The 22,518-nt window shown below is 40.4% G+C and overlaps 1 protein-coding gene across 2 annotated transcripts in view; it reads left to right on the top strand.

Annotated features, from left to right (window-relative positions):
• The window catches only part of iqsec1a (IQ motif and Sec7 domain ArfGEF 1a), a 124,726-nt gene that overhangs the window by 40,667 nt on the left and 61,541 nt on the right, over positions 1-22,518 (top strand). The window lies entirely within an intron of this gene.

Raw genomic sequence — 22,518 nt, 5'->3', positions numbered from 1 at the left:
AGACTCTGTTAAATTGCGAAAACGTCACTGATTAACTCACTTATTTATCCGCTCCTCTTGTCTTGGCTTGATTGTTGCTTAGTGAGTCATTTTTAAAAACAGCTAAAGGCTATTAGGTTAAATGGATTATGATGACTGTAAGCAGCTGAGGAGCTTTGTTTACTGTACAGCAGGATTATCCTGACACAATTACAATCAGCTGATTGCTAACTGATAACGGCTGAATGCTGTGCGCCTCCATGAAACTCTGCTTCTTTGTCCTTGCTGGATTGATTCTCAAAAGCTGCAGTATTATTTGGAGCTGTGGTACATGGCACAGAAGTTAGTCTTATCAAAAGAATAATGGCGCCTCATCATACCATGCTAAAAGCTACGATTTTGTGGCTGGAGAACATTATAATCCTTTCTGCTTTCTATACAGTCGCCTGGGAGTTTCAGGTATTCTGACAGCCAGCACAGTCTGGTCCAAAAAAAGGTTAGCATTAAGGGTACAGCGGTTCACAAAAATGAATCAGAATTCTTGTTAGGTTAAATTCTGATGAGAGGGAGCTTTGCAAAGGGACTCTATTATGGTCATATTTCAGGTTTTTTTTTTTTTTCTGGCTTTGGTCAGGTTTGAATTCTTTGTTGCTGCAGTTTTCTGGCCTTGCACATTAGCTCGTTTCCTTCCTTCTCATCAGTTGTATTTACATTTTTGTGTTTCAACTTGGTTTTTCAGTTCATGGCGGAGTCAGCTTGTGGTGGAGCCAGCTACATAAATGATCAGAATTGTTTGTGAAAACACGTCGGACAGTCAGACATAACCAACGTAATTTATTACCGTCCAATGAAAAACCTTAAAATTGTCGGGCATGTTGACTGAAATGCTTTTCTTCTATAATCTAGCAATTATATTGCAATAAAAATGAAAGTTGGCCAATTATTGTACTGATGTCACACATGATATGCTGCTGCCTCAGGCATCTCTGTGTTGTGTGTTGATCATTGTATTTTGCTATAAAATGTATATATTCATGGATATTATGGTGTCTAAAACTTGGTTTTATCATTAATTTGTAAAAGTGTCCCTGAGTCAATGTATACAGTAGAAAGTCAAATTTTGCTACAGCTGACAATGAAGTTTGTGAAGTGCAAGGTTAATGTTAGCATGCTAAATCTTTATTTTTTTTAAATATGATTCGATCTTTCTTTTTATAAAATATTTCAGTGTGGTTTCAGTTAATAATGTGGAGACACAACTTGCAGAAAAAGTTACTCATTCTTCTGTAGCTTGGCGATTTGCTTTGAACATCTTATAGTTTAATGCTTCAGATTATCTCTAGGAGCTCTTTCCTACTCAGCAGCTGTTTGTGGGCAGCATACAGAGAAGGTGACAAGATGCAGAAAGGCAGAAAGGTGCACCAGTCAATACAGTCTCTCTGTCACTGTGACTTTAAAAGTCGGTGGTAACTTAGTGATTGCATACGCATTGGTGCTAATATCAGCAGCTGAGTAAAGATAACGCTGCTGATTATATGGGGGAGTATTTCTGTATTTCTTCACATTGAAACAAATGTGCAACAGTGTATTGGGATCAGCTGTGAAGTGTTCGGCACAGGCTGATCATTCATCCGATTCACAAACAAACAGTTCCATCCTGTTTTCTAAATGGATTTCCTTGAGGGATTTGTACATCAACCAACACCAACGTTTGGTTTCGGGTTTCTCTGGCCAGAAAAGGTAATTTGTGCCAGTCTTTCCATTCTTTCTGTGTCAAGCATCCGTGACACTGTGAAGCTCATTGTTCAGCTGTTTATTGTGTCAAACATTTCAGGCCAGTTTGAAGTGTAACAATGAATATGAGTGGGCAGCTTGCTGAATGCATGCCTTAGAAAACACAAACACACTGTACAGGGCTGACGGAAAGTTTAAAAAATGAATAGCTGCACGAAACGGATTGAAAGCCAGTGCCGACGCCTCCATCACAAACTGTCTTGTTATGAATTATTTTTGAGGGACGATTTCCTTCGGTAGTGGAAGCTCTCTCACCACAACGTGACGAAGGTCATGCACCAGATTTGAACTCAGGATGTTGCATTGATGTGGAATGCAGTGTTGACCACGGAGCCGTTGGGAAACAGCATTTTTCACATTGTGTTTGAAGCGAAATGAGGAAAGATATTGTGTAATCATTTCCCGCTGAAGCTCTGCGGCTGTGTGAGACTCCCGATGAGTGACTGATTCTTGCGACTGTGTTTTCTGACTGTGTTTGTGTGGCGTTAATGTGAAACGAGTGGGTGAAATATTAATTACTTTGCCACTTCTGATGTGCGGTGCCATGCCCGGCAGCATGCTCATTGCCTCGCTTGGTTTAGATGTATGTGTGTTGCATAATAGAACATGTTGAAGAAAAAAACTTTAATTATCCAAACCGTTTGGAGGACTGAATTATTCATTACAAATTTTTGTTTGGAAAAGGGGGAGTCTGACCTGTGTCGAGTTGTTGTTGCCCAGTCATTTACAGTAACGTTCAAAACTGAACTTCTTTCAGATTTTTCACATTGATGCTGCAAAATTTTGGGATCTTGCTGAGCTTGTGCGTGATAGAACATCACAAGGTAATGGCTAATTGTGAAGGGGAAAGTAAATTACTCATGTTTTTCTTTTAAATTCACAAATAAAAGTCTGAAAACTAAAACCGCACATCATTCTTGAACACAGCATATCCTTGGTCGAAACGGTTTGGAAGATGGATAGAGCTAAACACAGGGCAATCCTGGGAAGAATCGTGTTAAAAGCAGCAAAAGACTTGAGTCTGGGGCAGAAGTTCACCTTCCAGCTTGAATACAAAGTCAGAGCTACAATGGATTGGTTTAAGATCAAAGCAGAAATGGTCTAGTCAAAACCCAGATATAAATATTGAGCTTATTTGTAAAGGCAAATGGGCATACATTTTTGCCAAATGTTGTAGACATTCCCCAATAGCAGTAAAACGTGGTATTGATTTGGGGGATAAGTGATAGTGCCAACATTTCAGATTTATAGTTGTAAAAAAAAAAAGTCAAAAACTGTCATTTGTGATGTGTGTGACTGATTTCACAATCTTTACAATTTTTTTATGTTTTCATGATGTAAAGCACTCTGAACTGCCTTGTTGCTGAAATGTGCCATGCAAATAAACTTGATTTAATTGTTTGATTTTACTCCCACTTCACAAATTATACACTAATTAAGCTAGCTACTATTGAAGCATGAGAAAATGTGCAGAAGTTAAAGGGGTATGAATAGTTCTGTTTTCAGATCTCTTATTGTTTTTTAATAGCTCCATGATTTGCTTGAGCCTCTGAGTTCTGAGCTCGAGAAGATATTGGAAATTAATATATGAATCTTGACGTTCGAGCCATGCTACTCGCAGAGACGTGCTCAGAGCTGGAGTTGGAGCAATCTCTGGAGACGAGCAGTCAGATTCAAAGCAAGCAGAACGACTGCCTTACTGTAATAGTGAAAAAATACTCCAGGGATATGCTTGAATCAGGACTGCTGTTGTATTCTTCTCCTTCCATCTCCGTACGTGTTTGCACTCCTTGTGTCTCACCCTGCTGGTTTTCTTTTTCTGTTGCTCAAGCTCTTCTCTTGCTTTCAACAGTAACACGCATAAGACACATTTGATCTGCATGTGTAAGGGACTTAACAACAAGCTCTAAAGGCTTAGATGCGATGACTTACTTCCTGTGCCAAGATGTATATGAGTCAGTGCATGTTATGATGATTCTGTGTGCAAATTTGCTAACAGTTCCACAAGTGAGCACCTCTCTGTAACGGCCAACAAGCAACAGTTACAACCAATATTTAAGAGTGGAGCAATGATTTGTTGTTTCACTTTAAAGAGCAAATGATCAACTGACCACTGAAACCTTTCTTGTTGGGGTTTGCTGTAGAGAAAAGAAATCCTCCTAAACTCTTAGTTAACTTCAACAAGAAAGTAAGTGAAACTTTCTGGAAGATAAATTCCACCGTATCAGTGATCATCCAGAGACAGCATGACAGATCGTCAAATAATAAGAATACTAATAATAATAAAACAAAACAGAGATTCAGATGTTCCAGGAAGAACAGAAGTGAGTTAGGAATATGTTGAAAATTTTCTCGGGAGATATAATCTTGATAAGTCAAATTTCCTCCGGCTTTGGTGACTACTGTCAAGTGATGGTGATGTACAAGCAGTGTTATGAGACTGCTGGGAGATTTTTCCTTTATTCAGTTGAAAGAAAAACAATCCTTTCAACTATTACAGTGCTATTTAGTCTTTATAGGCTTGTGCTTATGCAGGGAATACTTTGGGAATACTTGGGGATTTTTATGTATTTATTTTAACAACAACAAAAAAAAAAGTTAAGACGTTTTGAAATTCTTTGCAATCAGTAAGGAAACTGCAGTCAGCAGTTGACTCTTAGTAATCTACAGTAAAATGTAAGACTGCCATATTTATTTATTGGCTCATTGGGATCAGGATTGAAGTAGTGTGATCTCAAAATTATAAATATAAAAAAAATCCATCCTTATTTGTTCAGTGGAGAGTATTTAATTTAATATGCTTACTATTTAAGTTTCTTCTCTAACTTTCCACAGAGTTGGAGCACAGAGACAAAATGATTTATGACTATTCCGTTTATCATCCACATGTTTTCCTCGGGGTTTAGCACCCTGGGCATGTTTCAGCTGATGTAATGATCAGTACAGGTAAATGAAACATGCACTAACATGCGTCTGCTAAATTAGCATTTCTGAACTTGACCAAATGCACTAAATTACCTGAACTCTGCCGTGGCGTCCTCGTCTAATTTATAGACCTGTTCCTCGATGTGTTTAATGTCCTTTCTCTGTAGGTTTTGTGTGCGTTTCTCATAGCGCATCCAGTCAGGAGCCGACAGTAATCCTGAGCCAGCAGGCCGCACAGTAAGAGGAGAAATAAATTTAAAAAAAGAACTGAACATTAAAAGAGTAAATGTGGAATAAACTGAATAAAAATGGAGATTACCTGAATTGTTATATCATAGCTCCCATTAGCTTAAAAAATGTCTCACCAGCCAATAAGTTAACACAGTTAAAATGGCTTCCTGAGAATGCCAGGCTGTGCAACACTTAATCTCAACAAAAGTCAGAAAATCTACACTAAAAATCTTATAATGAGAGCCCAAGGGAGAGTGTTGTCCTAAACTGACCTGACTCCAGTCCAAAGTTTGTATTTTCTTTCACCTATTCTTATTATTTTACTGTGTCCTTCTGTGTGATGACAATCTGCAACATTTTTCACACTTGCAGCTTTTGTTCTAAAAATGTTTGGCTGTTTTTGGGGGCGGCGGTTTCTTCTTGACTCCATTGCCGCCGTGTTTTCCAGTGTCTGCTGAGTGCTCTCTGTGGCATTGAGAGGTAAACGCAGGAAGTGTGTTTATGTCAGACTGAGACTGTAAAAGTGGAGTGGTCAGGAAGAGTAGATGTCAAGAAGCAATGCTGGACAGGAGGGATAGCTTTGTACTGTAGGGTTTACATAAACAGAACAAGGTTTTTCTAGAACATATCTCCAAATCTTACAGAAGTGCAGATGAACTCATCAATTAAGGAGGAAACAACCTTCCTGTCCAAGGCACTTTCTTGTCATCATTAAATCCAAGAGAGAGAGAGAGAAAAAAAGTTTGAACTGATTGGTGTACTGCCTGTGAAGTAGCTGTTGCATTCATTGCCCGCAGCTGCCTTCTAGTTCAGTCCTGTGTAGAGTTAAGACCTCCCTGCCTCTCTGCACCCATCAAGTCCAGCTCAAGGCTGAATGAAGGCTTTTAAATACCCAAGATGCTCGCTGTGCTTCTCCCTTTTCCTGACTTCACGCTTCTCTTTTGATTCCCCTTCTCTCCCCCTTTACTTTAGATTTTTCTCCTTCTTCCTCTCAGTCGACAAAACCCCTGGCAGGTCTCAGTTCTGCCACCTTCTCCGACTCTCCTCGTCTCTCGTTCTGTGTCGTCAGTCATGACAAATCTGATTGGATTTATAGGTATAGATACAGATTGTGGGCTTGGCAGCACGTATTTATACTCCTCTCTGTGTTGCGGCCCAAGGCCTATAATAGGGTTAAACTGCAGTAGGTTATATTTATGTTCATATGTCTATCTGTCAAAATCAATATGGAGATTTAAGACTTCTTTTCCATGAAGCAATGTGTAACATTACAATAGAAGAAGCAGGAGGAACAAAAAAGTTGACGCTTTACTTGAACACCAAGTCATTACATTCCTAGCCTGGTTTTCTAAATGAACAAAGTGATATTTTCAATTTAGCTCATCTAAGAGAAACCTTTCCCAAATGCTGTTGATGATAAGCGGTGCAGGAACGACTACCGTTGTCATAAACTCAGACTGCATCTGGCATGCATAGCAGTTTGTTTTGACTAAATCTATGAACCCTCAAGGCCATTTGAAGTGTCGTCTCTTGAACGCTCCCAAAACGTCTTAGGCTCATTTTCACAGACTTTCGGCGCATATTTAGGTTACGCCTCCTAACTGGTTGGTGATCATTAGAACGAGCCGCATAAATAACGCATACACATTATGTTCTTCATTACAGTGAATGTCCATTTCAGGACAGAACCTGTGATTATCTGCAGGCCTTTTAAATAATAGCACTGCAGAATCAGAGCCTATCGATTTAGAATCACGGAGACGCTGCCTCTGCTGCTGAAGCAGCTGCCCTGTTATTTGCTGACTGCTTGAGGCAGAAAGGCAGCTCATAAGAGCGTGTCGCAGAGCCGAACACGGCGGAAAAACGACACGCCGTGGAAGTGGAAACGTCTTCCCATGTGTGGGTTCACGAACCCCGCATTGTGGCATTAATTGTAACTATCCCTTTGTGAGGGATGACTATACCTGAAGTCATTTCGAGACAGGCTTAACAGCACAATAAACATTTATTGTATGTGGCAGCAGACAGTGTTTGGTAAATAAATGAGCAGTTATTGTGGGGATGAAATACTGCTGGGCCAAAAAAAAATAAAAAAGGGAATAAAGAAAATAGCTTCTTCTGAACATAACGTTCCACCAGCTGTAGGAAATCCATCTTTATTGGGCTTTTTATTTACTGCTGTTTGTATTGTAAAATTTTGATGCCACCAGATGGGAAATCACAACTTCACGATTATTTAATAGGCCTATAGAACCAAAGGCCCGCTTCAGTAATGAGTCTGAACTCGTGGGAACGCTGTCTTTGAGGTTCCCAGCTTCTGTTTCGTCACCATATTCCCCAACAGTTAATTACAGGCTCAGTTCGGCACTCTGAGGCTGGATCTGAGGAAATGCATGCTTCTGATCAAGGAGCGCATGGTTTTTCCTTTCGGCTCAGAATGAGTTTCTTTGACCGAAAGTCAGATGGGAGAACGTTTTTGCGGTGTGCCTTTCACTTCACTCGGTCCTACTGACGATCCTATCGGCATTATCTTCTGCTGGGAAACGAAGCCATGCACAGAGTGTGTGTAGTGTGTGTGGTGTGCATGCACACTGTTTTGCCTCTATGCAGCTATGCCGTGCCATAATATTTTTAGGGATTTTGATGCAGTGAAAGGTAGGCAGGAATCAGCTGTATTGATTACCCTTTTATGTGCATCAGAATGAACTCAGTTCCAACTTTGATTTCATAAAAAAAAAAAATGCTGTGCTGTTTCTGTGCCAAATCTGCTGACTGATACCTTTGCACAATGATATAATTGTTGTTACTTTTTTTAGCATGCCTGCAAACTGTAGCTTTAGAAAAAGGATGTTAAATAGCACGTGTCAGTAAAATTCTGCCGAACTGAATTTTGAACTTAAATGTTCAGTGAGATTGATGACAGGAAAATGAATCACTAAGACTGAATCAAAACGGTGTTAAAGGTTTCACATTTAAGCAAACCAGGTCTTTGCAGCTTTTCCGCTCATATTTTTCTACTTATGCTATTTTTGTTGTTTCAGTTGAATTGTACACAGTAAAATCATGTCACATTTTACTGGAAAATGTTTTGAAATGATTTAACATATTATTAATATATGACATCACAAAATCTGTTTTAATGGGGTTGGGTTTGCTTTTTATCTCCACTTTCCGTTTGTATGAGTGAATAAATGTCTTCTATTGTCGCTGAACTAGGACAACAAAACTCGGTGCACTAAACGATTGCAGAACACATGAATGAAAATGTGGTAAAACAGTAATAAATGACTAAAACGTTTAACATTCAGGAATCTAATAAATGCACAGTACGGATGTTTCATGGGAACCGTTGAAATTATCTTGATTTACACGTCTCCCTATTCATAAAAACCCTTAAAACGATGTTTCCTAACAGGTTTCTATTTATAAACTGTATTTCAGTTTGTTCTGTTCCATCTGGTTTAAAGGCGAAAGCTGTCAGCATGAAAGTACGTGATTACCTTCAGTCATAATAACCAATTTGTCCTTTTACACACTATTATGGTTTCAGCGAGCACACAGCCTGCTATCTGCGTTGCCTTCAACCCCCCTCCCCGAATCAGATACCAGGCAGCAAGCCGTCTCTCTGAATTGCAATGTCATTATCAAGACAACTGCTCTTGTAAAATATTAATTTCAATTTCTCTTTTAGCTGATGGGGTGGAAAAGAAAACTTTTCAATCTAAAAACTGCATGCATAATCAAGCAATTTGGTTATAAAATCGGAATCAATCACGAAGGTGGGAGTTTGTGTTTCAGTCGAGGTTAAGAGTTGTGAGTCTGCGGTGGTTATATTGGTTCAAGCGGTAAGTACCCAGATAGGTGTGTGTTATGTTCATGTGGCGATGCTGTGATTCAGAAAGCCTCAGAGTGAAACAACATGAAACGGATGTTCCTCACACTATAGCAACGACATGTCATGCTTTTTGTCTTTTTTCCTCTCCCAGCTTTACTGCCACCATATTACCCTGTGCCACTTCGGCAGGATAATTAGATCAAGTGATAGATTAGCGATACTGCAACTCCCTCACAGCTTATCCTTTCATCAGCTCCACGCACCAGTGATATTAGGCAAAAGAGCCTCAAAGCGTATCAGATCTGTCTGCCAGTCTGATGATAGAAAGTTGCTGTTCCAAAGCCGCTCAGATCGAGCAGATGTAAAGAGAGCGTCACACAGATCAGCTAATAGAGCAAGGTGTGTCGCACTTTTCTCTAGTTTCCTAAAGATCGGAGAGCACTCACGGTCGATCTCGGCTGATTTTTCAAGGATTCTGAACATGAGCAACAACTTATTGACAAGAGGGTTGACCTGGATATATATTTGTGTGTGTGTGTGTGTTTGAATTTGTGTTGCATCTTCAGATGACAAAAAAAGAAAAACAATTGATTCAGATAGTTATGCTCTAGATTAGTGTTTATCAAACCTTTCAGCTACAACTCCCCAGAATACACAATACCAGCGTAATGTACTTGTATCCCAGACTACTAGTGGAACCTACAAACATCTCCACTAAATTAAGTAAATCAACAATCGATTTAGTGCTTTTATCTATTTGTAAGTTCTGTTTCTAGCTCTTCTCACATTTTAGAGCATTATTAGACTTTGTCATGATAATATTTTGGATTTTAATTTCTGATGAGTATCTTAAGATGTCACACCAGAGCTGCTGAATTGACATAATGACCCAAGTTGCACTTTAGTCACAAAAACAAAGACTCAAGACTTGACCTAGACTTAAGCTGTGAAGACTGTCATAGTCAGACTATAAATGGCATGCAAGGAGAAATATGTATGTAATTGGAGACTTGAGAATTTATTTGGACTGGAATTAAAACGAATAAAACTTGACTGGGAATTGCCTGTGAAAGTCTGATGTGACTTGGACCTAATAAAAAAAAGGACTGCTACCTCTCTGCATACATGACAATTTTGTAAAATATTTCATATAAAAATGTGAACAAATCTCAAAGTCAAATGTGAAAATACTACAGGAGAAACTGAAGGAGAAAAGAAAATACGTTTTTATCTAATAGATATGGTAGTGATTTTATATTATCTGGTTATTTAAACTGAAACAAATAATTTAAGTGTTATTAATTTGACTAAAATGCATAAGAGGTATTGCATAGTTACTTACCAATGTTGAAAAGCTGTCCTCCTAAGATGGGCTTTGTTCAGTGATCAGCCGGCCAAGTATTTGGAAATCTAAAGTATCTGTTCATTACAATAAAACTAAATAGAAAACAAAAAACTGTCTCAGTCAGCAAATCATCAACAAAAAGGATGCTCTTTGATTCCATCTGATTTTTTTCTCTCTAATATTTTAAGTATTTAAAAATAGTATCTTTTTGCATCAGTTTACTAGTGTTTTCGCTGGGATAAAAGTATTCGAGGTACATTTTCTAAAACTAATACAGCTGTGCATGCGAGGTGGTGAGTGGCTTATTACCGATATCAATTCATCTACTGATATCAGTTTTTCCACTGAAGTCTAAATCTTTGCGATGGCAGCAAAGAGACTCAGCTGCTGACTGGTGGGGAGGTGGGGGGGGGGTCACGCTCTTGTCTCTGTGTCACATTCAGACAGAGAGAGACGACGCTTTGTTTGGCCTGCCAATGAAAAGCTCGTCTGTCTTCCACTTCTGATCTTCTCAGGCTTGAGGCCAAGCAGGGAACAGAAGGAGCCTTTGCAAAGCGGCAGAGCCCTCTGCCAGTGAGGCGCAGAGAGGCCGTGCAGAGCCGTAACATGGAAAACAGCAGGGGAACTAAACCTCTCGCCTCTCATGCCCAGAGCAGGGCGGAGAGGTCTCTTATCTAAACGCGGGGGGAGGCGTTTACACGCTGTTACTGGGGAGGTTGGAAAAATATTTATATGGAAAAAAAAAAAAAAGAAACTTTATGGGTGTGTTTTAATCAGAGGAAGTTGCTGATAACTAAACACATCAAAGCTGAAATAACGAAAGAGGTGATAGGTTGTTATATTTTCATTTTGTGTGTGTGTGTGTGTGTGTGTGTAGCTGCAGTTTAAATGTTTGAGACCACATATATGTAACTGTTGTCTAATCTTGTGATACATAAACACTCCAATTAGGTGTTTTTTTTTTTAACAGCAGCAGTGGTTTATGGAGAGAGAGGGATGGGGAGAGTGGCTTCCTCAGGCAGAGAAGATCATGCACTGCCATCTTGTGGTTTGTAGCATCAATCACCCAGGGAATGATTAGCTCTCACCACCTCTCTGTTTTGAAGATATTTGAATTAGGAGGAAGCCTCATGAGAGGAGGACAAATCTCTGCAGAGCTGCATGTCTTAGAAAACAAAAAAAAACAAAAAATCTTTCTGTTTGGTTTTCACTGTTAGAAGATTTTTCTTAAGCGCTGTGGCTCCCACATAAGTGTGTGTGTGCATATCAGAGCTTCCCTGGGTTCATGCACAAAATAAAGGCAAAGACAGGTTGAAGGTCTGTTGTGACAAAGTGGTGAGTCAGTCTGTTAGAGGGCAAACACAGAACATGATGTTTCTGACCTTCAGTACTTATGTTATCTGTGTTTATGTCAGACAGACCAACTCCCAATATCACTAAACTAGGCGAGCAAAGGGTAAGAAACCTTGGATGGTTCGCTTATTATTTTGGGGAATGAACACGCTGTTGGTATTGCCTGATTACTGACTACATGTATTATAAAGTGTAGGTTTTTTTTTTTTTTTTAGATAAAAATGCAATAGAATAAATTTGACAATAGAGTGTCTTGCAAAAGATCTAATACCCAATTGAATTTCTAAATCACAAACTTGACTTTATTTAATCATAGTTTTAGATTAAAATGGTGCATATTTTGGAGGAGGAGGGAAAAGATGCATGCTTTTTAACTTTTTCTACAAATAAAATCCAAAATGTGTGTAGTGTTTTTATATCTGGCTCTTCTGAGTCAAGACTTTGTAAAAATCAACTTTCAATGTAATTCCAGTTTTTTGGTTTAGAGATTGATATTTTTTCCCTGTTCTTTGTTTTGTCTTAGTCAGGGTGGATAAAGAATGTCTGTCAACATCAGTTTTCAAAGTTTACAATATTATATATCAGCCACACAGATTTCCAATATTGCTGCTTTGGCTGTATGTTTGGGTTGATGTACTGCTTGAAAGTGAACCGCCGTCCCAATCTTATCCTTGACCTGTCGAGTGTATTCCATAATGACCTTCCTTCCTTTTTATTATAAGCCCCCCTAAAAATGGTAAATTTCCTTCTACTTCAGAAAAATGCCCTACCTCATGTTGATCATCGCATTGCATCCTAGTAATAGACTTTGAGGTTCGTGGTTGTAACGTGACAACCTGTGCATGCTTTTTAAACCCCTGTAGTTGTTTAAATGGCAGGAAAAAACAAATTGAACTTTTTTGCATAAAATTATGCGTAGATGGCTTATAAGCCGTTGTCAGAGTTGGCGGTTTTTAATCCTTGTAGGCTTGACTCAAAGGTTAATTATCTCAGCTCAAGTGCGAGGACATGAGTCACCGTTGTTAAAGATCTAATAAGGCCGTCTGGTGTCTCACTCCCTTTTCTCTGTTTTTTTTTATTATTAATCTGATCTGAGCAACCCCAGTTTTACAATTCATCAGAGTTTCATATGACTGTAAAACGTTGACTGGTCATAAATGTCAGGAAATCTGAATAATTTACTCAGTTTTTACAATGTTCTTAAATAAATGAAAGCTAAAAATGTGAGTAATACTTCAGAAAGGGTTTGGTATTGCAATACAAAAAATACATAATGTTTAGCTGTACTAAAGTGATTGTATTGTGGGAAGGGAGTGGAGAATCCATTTGTGTGAAGACGTTTTTTTAATGAGGGAAGTGAGCAAGGATAAAAGTAAAGATTGGTGCGTGTGGGGTTATTTAGTTTTTACCATTTTCATCAAGACCTTTCAGATGATCTCATGAAATCAGGAGAGAGAGAGAGAGAGAGAGAGAGAGAGAGATGTACTGTAGTGATGTCGTCTCATGAGTGGGTTCAGTTGCTACCAGGCGCTGCTCACTGAGCAGCTACTGCTCTACAAGAAGGAGGTCAAGAAGGACACAACTCCTGGAGAAAAACAAAATCCACCCACTCCGATTTTTGATCACAAAACCTGTCATATGGCTTCTTGGGAAAAAATAAAATAAAAAATCATCTCTTTTGCATTTAGCTTCTTTCACTTTGCTACAAAAACGAAGATCGCAGATGCAACTATTTATTAGCCAAACATTTTGAATTTACGAGACATACTTCGAAGGAAAATGATTTTGTCAATTTATAGATCATGTTGTTTCTGATCAAATAGAGGGGAAAGATCAGCAATTGCAACATATTTATAAAAATGGTGTTCCAGAGGCCACGGTTAGTGCTTTGCTTCCTTTCCTCTGATTTCTCTAGCAGCTTTAATTCTTTGGAGCACAGATTTTTCTTTATCAGTCAGGTTCTAATGTTCTCATTCAGACAGGTCAGCTTTGCAGGACCAAGCTCTTTGATCGCCAAGTTCTCCTTGGGTGATATGCTTCAAAACAATCTGACCACACATTTTTAAAGTTTCTTTTGAGGCTTAGGAATTATTTCTTTAGTTTAAAATTGCTTACAGTTTCAAAAGATATTTGAATTTTTTTAGGACAACTTCAGACCACTGTGAGAAATAAATACTTCAAACTGCACAAATAGAAAAACTATGGAAATTGGGAATATACTAATAATTCAGATTATTAGGGAGTTTTTTTTGTATTTTTTTTTTTTTTTTGTATTTTTACCCTAATAAGAATGAGTAAGCTGTGCAGGCCACTGTGTGGGTTTGTGATTTGGAGTGCACGCCGTCTGTGCAGTCCTGAACAGAATCCTGCAGCTAGAGTTAAGCAGCTCACATCAGACTGTTCACCAAGGCCAGCTGGATCAAAAAGGGGCCATATGGTGAGAGAGGACAGCGGGGAGGTTGGGAGAAGAACACCAACATGTGCAATATTTGTACATCTAAAAGCCCACAAAGCAGCTTCCAAGAAGTTGGACCCGCTGTCAGTGTTTTTAAAGGATTCCTTTAACTTTTCGTACATTTGCAGTTTAGGTCTACATTCAGGCCTGTGAGGGATCCAATGTCAAGGGAGATTTTATATCGACCGTGGAGTAGTTTGGAGCTGCCTCGGGGTCGCTTCGTACTACAGTGTGGGCAGGTGCCAAATCCCACTGGAAAATGAAATCAGCATTTCCATAAACCTCGACAGCAGAGGGAAGCATGAGGTGCTTTAAATTTCCTGGTAGACTGCTGCACTGGCTTTGGACTTGATAAAGAACACTGGACCAATATCAGGAGATAACATGGCTCTTCAAATCATCACTTAGTGCAAAAAAAACCTCACATTGGACCCCAAGCAGTTTGGACTCCGTCTCTACCACCAGATTTTTGGGGCGTTATTTCTAGAAGAAATGCAAAATTTACCTGAAGATTTAGATTTCTGAGCAACAGTCCAGTCTTTTTCCTCCTCCGCCCAGGTAAGACACTTCTGACATTGTCTCTGGTTCATTATGGATATAACAGAAGCAATGTGACATTTGCAGCCTGTGGATATGCCAGTGTTTTGAAAAGGATTGTACAACAAACTCTCTGATGGACTTTGCTGCACAATTCAGTCAAAGGAGCCGTTATATTTGTAGCGGGTACAAATTTTTCAACAGTACTTCTTCCTACCAAGCAACTATTCATTGATATATGCAGATACAGCACCAGGTCAAATGGTAAGCTTTTTACGGTGTGCCCTTTTGTAGCTTACCCTCCAACCTGCTGGACAATTATCAAGCCAGCAGATCTACCACATGGCCATAACATAACAATGTACTTTTTTTTTTGTAATTTACTGTTAGCTAAAAGCTATAATTATCAAAATTAATTCACAAAAGTTGCAAATGTGTCTCAAAAAATAGATAATTGAAATAAGTTTTAAATTGGGTTTTTCTGCGCTGTCTTATTTGCGGTCTTCTGCAAAGACTGCATCAGACTGTTCCTTTTTCTTTTTGTTGAATTAAACCAAACCCCAGTGAACACAGCTTGACAGACATAAAATAGTATTTTGATACCAACTAGCTGATCCCCTTAGAGCTGTATCCTTGAATTTCATTAGCTATTGGCGTACAGGGATGGTGCATCTCACAGGTCCTATACCCGGTCTTTGCTGGATCTTAAAGACACAACTTTCAGTTGCAGAGTTGAGTTTTCCTCTCCGCTCCTGTAAGAAGCCATTGTTCACACACACCAGCACGTAGTGCACACATTGTGCAGCAGTGAGGGCACGCAAATTGGCCTGGAAGTGAAGTTACATGTCAAGCTTTGGTGGAATTGTACTTGACATTTAGAGGAAATTCCCACAAATTAACTGTCTAGAAGTGACATGAGAAGAGCTGCATTACAAGAGTTAAGCGGTTCAAAGTGCGAAGCTCTGTAAGTCGGAGGCCCTGGCATTCAGAATATCGAGTGAAATAAAAGGTAGAGCTAGTTTCAGATGTAGCGTGGCGCTGTGCTTGTTCACACATCACACGGGGTGTCCTATCGCATGCACGGTCTCACGCAGCACTTCATGATCAGTATGTCTGACGGCGGAAAGAGCTCTCATGCTTGATGATTACAGACTGAAGCAATTACGCAGTGGATGTAATCACGATTAGATGATGTGCATACACCATTACTACGCCAGACAGGTTCATTAACAAAAAAGACAGAGGTCTGATGTTATTATTCTCTTTGACCTTAAAGATCAAGATATCAACAGCACTGCATCAAGCGTGCCGCTCTGGAGACTGGAGGCCATCAGCCTGGGATTTCTGTTCCATGATTGTGTGTAGGTGTGTGTTTCTTTGTTTCCTTTTTTATGAACTTTTCTTGTATTTTCATTAACCTTCTGAAGACAAATAGGCCTTTCAGGGACTAAGGCCTGGTCCTAATGCTGCAGACACTTTTATATTTAAAAATATACTATTAATGGTTAGAGTTACAAGCTTCCATACTGAAATTAATCAGAGTCAAAACCCTATTAAGAGTAGGAATACAAACTTGTGTGTGTGTGCACGTAGGCGTCTGTTTTTTCTTTTCACCCTCTCCCATCCCTGACAACCGTCCCGCTTTAGTTGCCGTTACCTGGTGAGAGCTTGAACAACATTATCGTCTGCATTATTTAGCAGAAGCACAGCACAATGTGGCTGCTGTATGTATTTTACAGCATCTGTTCCGACTCATTTTGCAGCCAAAATGTCAGTTTTCAGTTCATAATCGAAGAACTGAAATAAAATGTCCATTGTTTGGACCTTAGCAGAGCTTATCAGACATCCTCTCTGGTTTCATGATGCAACCTCTGTGCAAGCTATACGTCTCTGGGCATGTCTGGCATTATAAAGCTCGGAGTTGTTAGCAGCAACTGATTTGTAAAATATTTAAATAGGTAAGTCAGTTTCTAGTGCAGTTTGGAGATTTTTGTGGTCGATCTCCATCTTACCAAGATTGAAACGTTCTGGTCTGCTGATAGCAGTTTTATCCGATAATGATTTCTCTCAGGACTTTTTATTTCCATCAAATCAGCAGCAGTGCTTAATGGAAGCTAGCGCTGACTTGGCAACGGTTCTTTTGGTTTCCACTAAACTCTGCCTCGAAATAGATTCTTAACTCTCAGCTCTAACCCGATCCAGAGGAAAGAACCACTTTTGGAGACTAACTAGAATGTCGTGTGATGTTTAAAACTGAAGTTAGAAATGAAAAATGTAAAAAAAACAAAACAAAACAAAAAAAAAAAAAAACCCAACAATAATAATAGTAATTACCAAAAGGTGAGATAAGCATTGAAAAACATCACCATGAAAAACTATTGCTCATCCTAGAGATTCAGTTGTTTAGTCCTCCACATTGAGCCAATGTTTTTCAAATCAGCTACTAAACACTTTGCCTTTTCATAATGAGATGTAATAAATCCTTCTCTGAATACTGAGCTCAAGTGCTTTTAATGTTCTCTTGTTACCAATCAAAAATCGAAAGGATTCTTCATAAAATGATCAACATTATGTAGCTCACTGATCATCTTCTTCTTCAGGCTGCTGATATCAACAAAATGTCTTAAGTCGGAGGCTTCTTCAGATTCGCTGTAATACGGACTGCTACAGCAGATCCTTTGTGCCGACAACCAACAACGTCTACAACAACTCTTTGAAGAATCTTGCAGTTAAAACATCTGGGATTAATAACATACTTTTCAATTGACCTGAATTGCCAGGAATGATTATTATTACAAAGAAAAAACCAACCAAACTAAAAATGTCTTATTATTATTTGTGTTGAATTTTGAGCTTCCCCTGACTTTATTTTTAACAGCTCAATATACTGAAAATAGCTCACTTTGTGTTTTCATATTTCTAAAATTAGATTTACCTTACCGACAGCCTCCACTCCACGTAGTATTTTTGTTGCTATGATATAGTGGTGCATTTATATCGCGGGTTCACTGACTGGAAACAGATTTTTTTGCTCATTTCTCCTGGTCAGAGCCGATCACCCCGTTCCCTAGTGGATTTTTCGGTGCATACTTTATTTGATTTATGTTTCCCCCTAAATGTAATATATAAAAGAAAGCATACCCAGTAGGTATCACTAGCTTTTTGGATCATAATGAGAATGTGTTTTTAAAGGACTCTGCAGAGAAAAAAAAAAATCATTGATTCCAGCGGAGAGAGGGATGCTGTGGTGGGGCTCAGTGTGTGAGGAGTAAAGAAATTGGAGAAGAGAGGGAGAGAAAACAAAAAATGGAAAGGAGGGGAAATAGGAGGCATGATAATGAGCCCTACCTCTGACACATCCTCTTGTTTCTATGGAGACCTTGCAGCCAATCAAATGGCCCCGTCTGAGGACTGTACTACTGAGAGTAGATGAGAGGGTGCAGAGACGTATCCGCAGATGCTTCCCAGTATCTTCGAGATGCACAGTAATCCCAGTGAACCTCCCAGCAGCCTCCCTGCGAGTTGTGCCCTCTTTTCATTTATGTATGTGTGGCAGTCGCTGCCAACACTCCTACCTGTGAAGAATTACCAATCATCCTTCATGCCTTAGAACAGAGGCTGCACACCACACGGCATTTAGCTCCCGGGCTCCACATCCCCTCCCCACTCCCTCCTCCTTTCTTGCTGGTCCTCCACACCCCTCCGTACCTCCCCACCGTCCGTCAGCCTCTTGGATGCTCCTCATTACATCACGCACGCACTGCTCTGTGGCAGCCCATGTTTGTGACTGGGAAGGAGAGTGAGTGTGAGTGAGTCTGAGTGAGTGAGCCTGTGTGCACACGCCGTCCCACCATCACGTCCCGTTCACCAGAAGACAGGATGGACAAGCCAAGCGTGTGGCGCGCTGTGGTGAGCAGCACGGACCCCCGGAGGACACGGGACCCCGGGTCCCACCCGAGCAGACCGGGCTCGGCCATGGGCTACAGGCTCTACGACATGTGAGTAAAGCCTGATTGTTGTGAACACGGTCGGACAGGTAGACTGGCGGGCGGACGGGCAGAGGCTCGCCTGCCTGGGCGGCGCTGGTGCGGCTCCCATTCACAGGCAGAGCAGTCAAGTGGGTGGCAGAGGAAAACACTGTGTCTGCCCACTCCACAGTCCATGCTGAGTCACCCACGGCTCTCAGACCTTGCTGTGTCTCTCCTGTTCCCTTCCCGTGCTCTTTGTAAACAACGTGTTCTGGGGATTGGGTGGCACGGTGCAGTGTGCTATTGTTTGGATGGCAGTCTCCAATAGCACCAAGATGCATGAATGCCATGTGTGTTCATGTAACATGATAACACCTCGGGGTTGTTTTGTGTTTGCGGAGCTGCCGTTGTAGCTGTGATCACAGCGGAGTCATGTGAGGGATGCTTTTAGAGCCTCGGGGAAACATGACTCATTTCTGCATGATGCTGTGACAGCTCGTACTGGGCACATGAGTCCCTTTCAGCCTCTGCTGTATTTTTGTGGGAGTGATTGTGGTCCTGTGCGTGATTGGTACAATCTCGGTGTGTGTGCGCGCGTGTGCGTGCGCGCACATGTGTGTGTGTGGCACAGCTCGTAAGTCAGCTTGTGCGTGTGCGTGCAAAATGCGGCTGGGTCTTTCATTTTATTTTAGGATCCTACACACAGTCGGTGTGTTGCAAGGTTTGCAATTCTTCCAAAGTAAACCATCTAGGAATCCGGCGAGGACAAAAGGTTGACAAAATGTCACGCTTGTTTTATTACCGTTGGGCAGTTGTGTAACAATTCTTCAAACCGACTACTTGTGTTGCCTTGTGCACAGTACAATCAGCTGAATAAGGTTTTTTGACTATATTCCTCTGCAGAGATACTATTAAATATGTTGTTATACCAAGTGAGGTCTGTCTTATAGATCCCTGTGAGCATGTGCACATATATTTTGCATGTGCATGTTCACACTGATGGGTAATGTTAAATGACCCTTCCATGGCATGATAGGTGGGGATCAGTCTCCTTAATGAATGTGAGACCTTCACTGGTCTCCATTTAGCCTTCTGGAGGCAAACTGCTGCTGCTGCTCTTTTAGTGTCCTAAATCACTGCCTTGTATCTTTTCTTGTGTGCATTTTCTCAGTTTAACAACATGAGGAAGAATTTGCTACATTCCTAAATCTGATATGCTTTTGGAGCTGCACAAAAAGCAGGTGGACATCTGTTTCTGCAAACAGATGTCTGCCTGTTAAGAATCTAAGAGATTCTTAGATTGAATATCTGGTTCAATCTAAGAAAAGCTTTAGCCGTACAAAGTGATGTGACCGGTTCAAGGGACAAACCTCACAAAGATGATGCAAATCCACTACTTGGTTTAACTTCGGTTCGTGGAGGACAAAGGAGATTTGTGAGGGATGGGTACTAAGACTGCCAGTGTCTTGCCAATAACTGGGGTTGGATTCACGGACGTTCTGTTGAAAATCACATTTCATCATAGCTGGCAGCTCAGCAGCCCTCTGGATTCCTAAAGCTGATTGTACCTCATTGGAGGGCCAGAAGCAGAGATGTTTCTCGAGCATTTAAAGATAAGACGTCACTATTTTGACAGGCATTTACAGTTATATAAATAAGTATAAAGAACAAGATCCAAGGAACTATTCTAGCCCTCCTTAATGATTTAGACTGGTAGAGGCGACATCACTGTGTGTGAAAGACCTGTCACTGTAAAGCAGATTAACTATTACTTATAGACAAAGACAACATTTTTAAAGTGTTGACATTTTTAAAAGACTTTTGACGCCTTAGCAATTAGAGTGGCTGGCACAGCTAGAATTTGAAAAGTCCGATTTTCTCACATGTTCCCTGCAGAATGTAGACGTAAATTCTTACCTTAGCACACCAACCTATCCAGTATGTTCCAATACACTGTGACTCTCAACCCTTGTTCTTCAGAACCACTGTTCTTCATGTTTTAGATATGAATCTTCCCCAGCAAACTTGATTCACATAATTGCATTATTTCTTAAGTTTGCCATTAAGTACTGCAGAAGCCTGGTAATCAGGAATTTATTTTTATTCAGTTGTGTGGGAGCACACAAACACCTAAAACAAGCAGGGCAGTCAGCCCTGGAGACCAGGGTAGAGAAACATTATCATAAAAGAAAGAAATTTGAATCTACAAAATGTAAAAGCAGAAAAATGTTGTACCTAATTGAGCCTTCCTGTTATCTTCTGGAAATCTCTCTGTCTCGCTCTTTATGGCCGGAATAAAACAGGTATGTTGGCAAATGTCCTAGAAAAAAAAAACTTGAATATTTCACTTTTATATAGCAAAATGTCTGTGTTACCATCTAAATCGTCATCATTCTAAACACTCTACTGATCCTAATAATTGCCAACATTGAATCGTTCATCAGAAATAGCATCCACAATAAAAAGTGCCACTGGCAGCATGGCCAATGAGTGCTTATCTGTTGCATTCACTGATTCGAAAGAAGTTGGATATTTGAGTGTCCCACCAGTAAACAGCTGATTTTTTTTTTTTTTTTTTTGTGCTAGTTATACACTTTGCAGATGTAGAAAATACTTTTTGGCTTCAACTTGTGTTGCATTTTTATGTTGCAGATTAATTATATTTAGTAAATTTATTAGACTTGCTGGTAGTTTTTGTATAACTTGGGCTCAAAAAAGAACCATGATTATTATTTTTTTAAAATAGCCTTTAGATCTGATCACAGTGCGTTGGTTGTTTTTCTACCCATAACAGCATGTTGTAATCGATTCCTTGGAGAAGCTGTACTATTTAATCTCCAGATAAACACCGATAGGGTAAAGCATATCAGTTGAAGGCTTTACCCTTCAACTGATATAATGTCATGTATCCTCAGAGGGCAGCTGTGTTATGAAATGTTTCCAGGAGGAATGCCCTTTTCCCCCCCATCCCTGGCGGAGTCATACTTAATGCAGTGCTCCTGTTCAAGTGACGCCAGCGATGATGAAAAATAGAGTGCGTCACCAGAGCTGCTAGGCACTGACGGCACATTCCTTTGCTATAAGCTTGAGCCTTCTGACAACACAGTGTGTTTGGTCTGCGGACTGAGGGGGTATGCAACTGGCAGCGCTGCTCTGAATATGCCTCCATTGCAGACTGCAACTGTAGGATGCATGGTCCAATTGCATAAGACAACACCATCCAAGGTTGTGCAGTGCGAGCACACAATCTGGCATTGAGGATGCTGTCAGCACACATATCAAAGCATACAGAGCCTAATGCTATAACGCAAGATGTGAGGCAGTTGTTAAATCAGTTTGATATCAGCTTTGGCTTTTTATTGGCTTTTTATAAACAACTACTGTCATGTGGCAAGGTGGACATAATCACTTTCTTTGGCACTGAGTCATTATGCCTAGGACCCTGTAAAGCACTTCTCAGTCTCCTCCGTTTCTGACTAGTCGGAACTTCGTGTGGCATTTCTTCTCCGGCTCCATCAATTATCCGATGAACGGAACAGATTGGATGAGAGGGGAATTTTATGCCATTCAATCAGGAGTAGATGAAAAGGGATGACACATTAGTCACTATGTGTTTTGCATAAACCTCAATCAGCCCCAGCGTAGCTTGAAAAGCTGTCATTTCCAAATGAGAACTTCAACTGCAGGACATCTGCCGTCTGTCTTCCAGCTTCCAGGAGCTGAGTCTGCAGCTGGAGCTGCGTCAGCCATGTGGAAAGATGGTCAAAACCAGCGATGGCTGCAGTGCTCTCAGGGGAGCATCTCACTGAGTTAAACTTTCCTCCGGGGAGAGGCGCTTACTGATGCATCCGTGGTTTGAAACGGCCCATAATAAGCCCCTGCCTTTGCCAACGGCAACGTCAGAAGCGACAGCACGAAGGAGTGTGGGGTGCAATGGAAAAAGGATGCATTTCCAGAACATTTTGTTCCTGTGGACACATACGAGGATGCATTTGCGAACAGCAACGTTATATAAAGGAAACCAGATTAAGACATGAACAAGCATTTCCTGTTTTCTCCTCCCTGGGTTGTAATTAAACGAGGTCCAGTTGTGTGC

Source organism: Poecilia mexicana, unplaced genomic scaffold, assembly GCF_051168715.1.
Source record: "Poecilia mexicana isolate PSO_F unplaced genomic scaffold, ASM5116871v1 scaffold_7, whole genome shotgun sequence".
In the NCBI taxonomy this organism is placed as follows: domain Eukaryota; kingdom Metazoa; phylum Chordata; class Actinopteri; order Cyprinodontiformes; family Poeciliidae; genus Poecilia; species Poecilia mexicana.
Note: the sequence above shows the minus strand (reverse complement) of the source record. Positions and strands in the feature narration are given on the sequence as shown.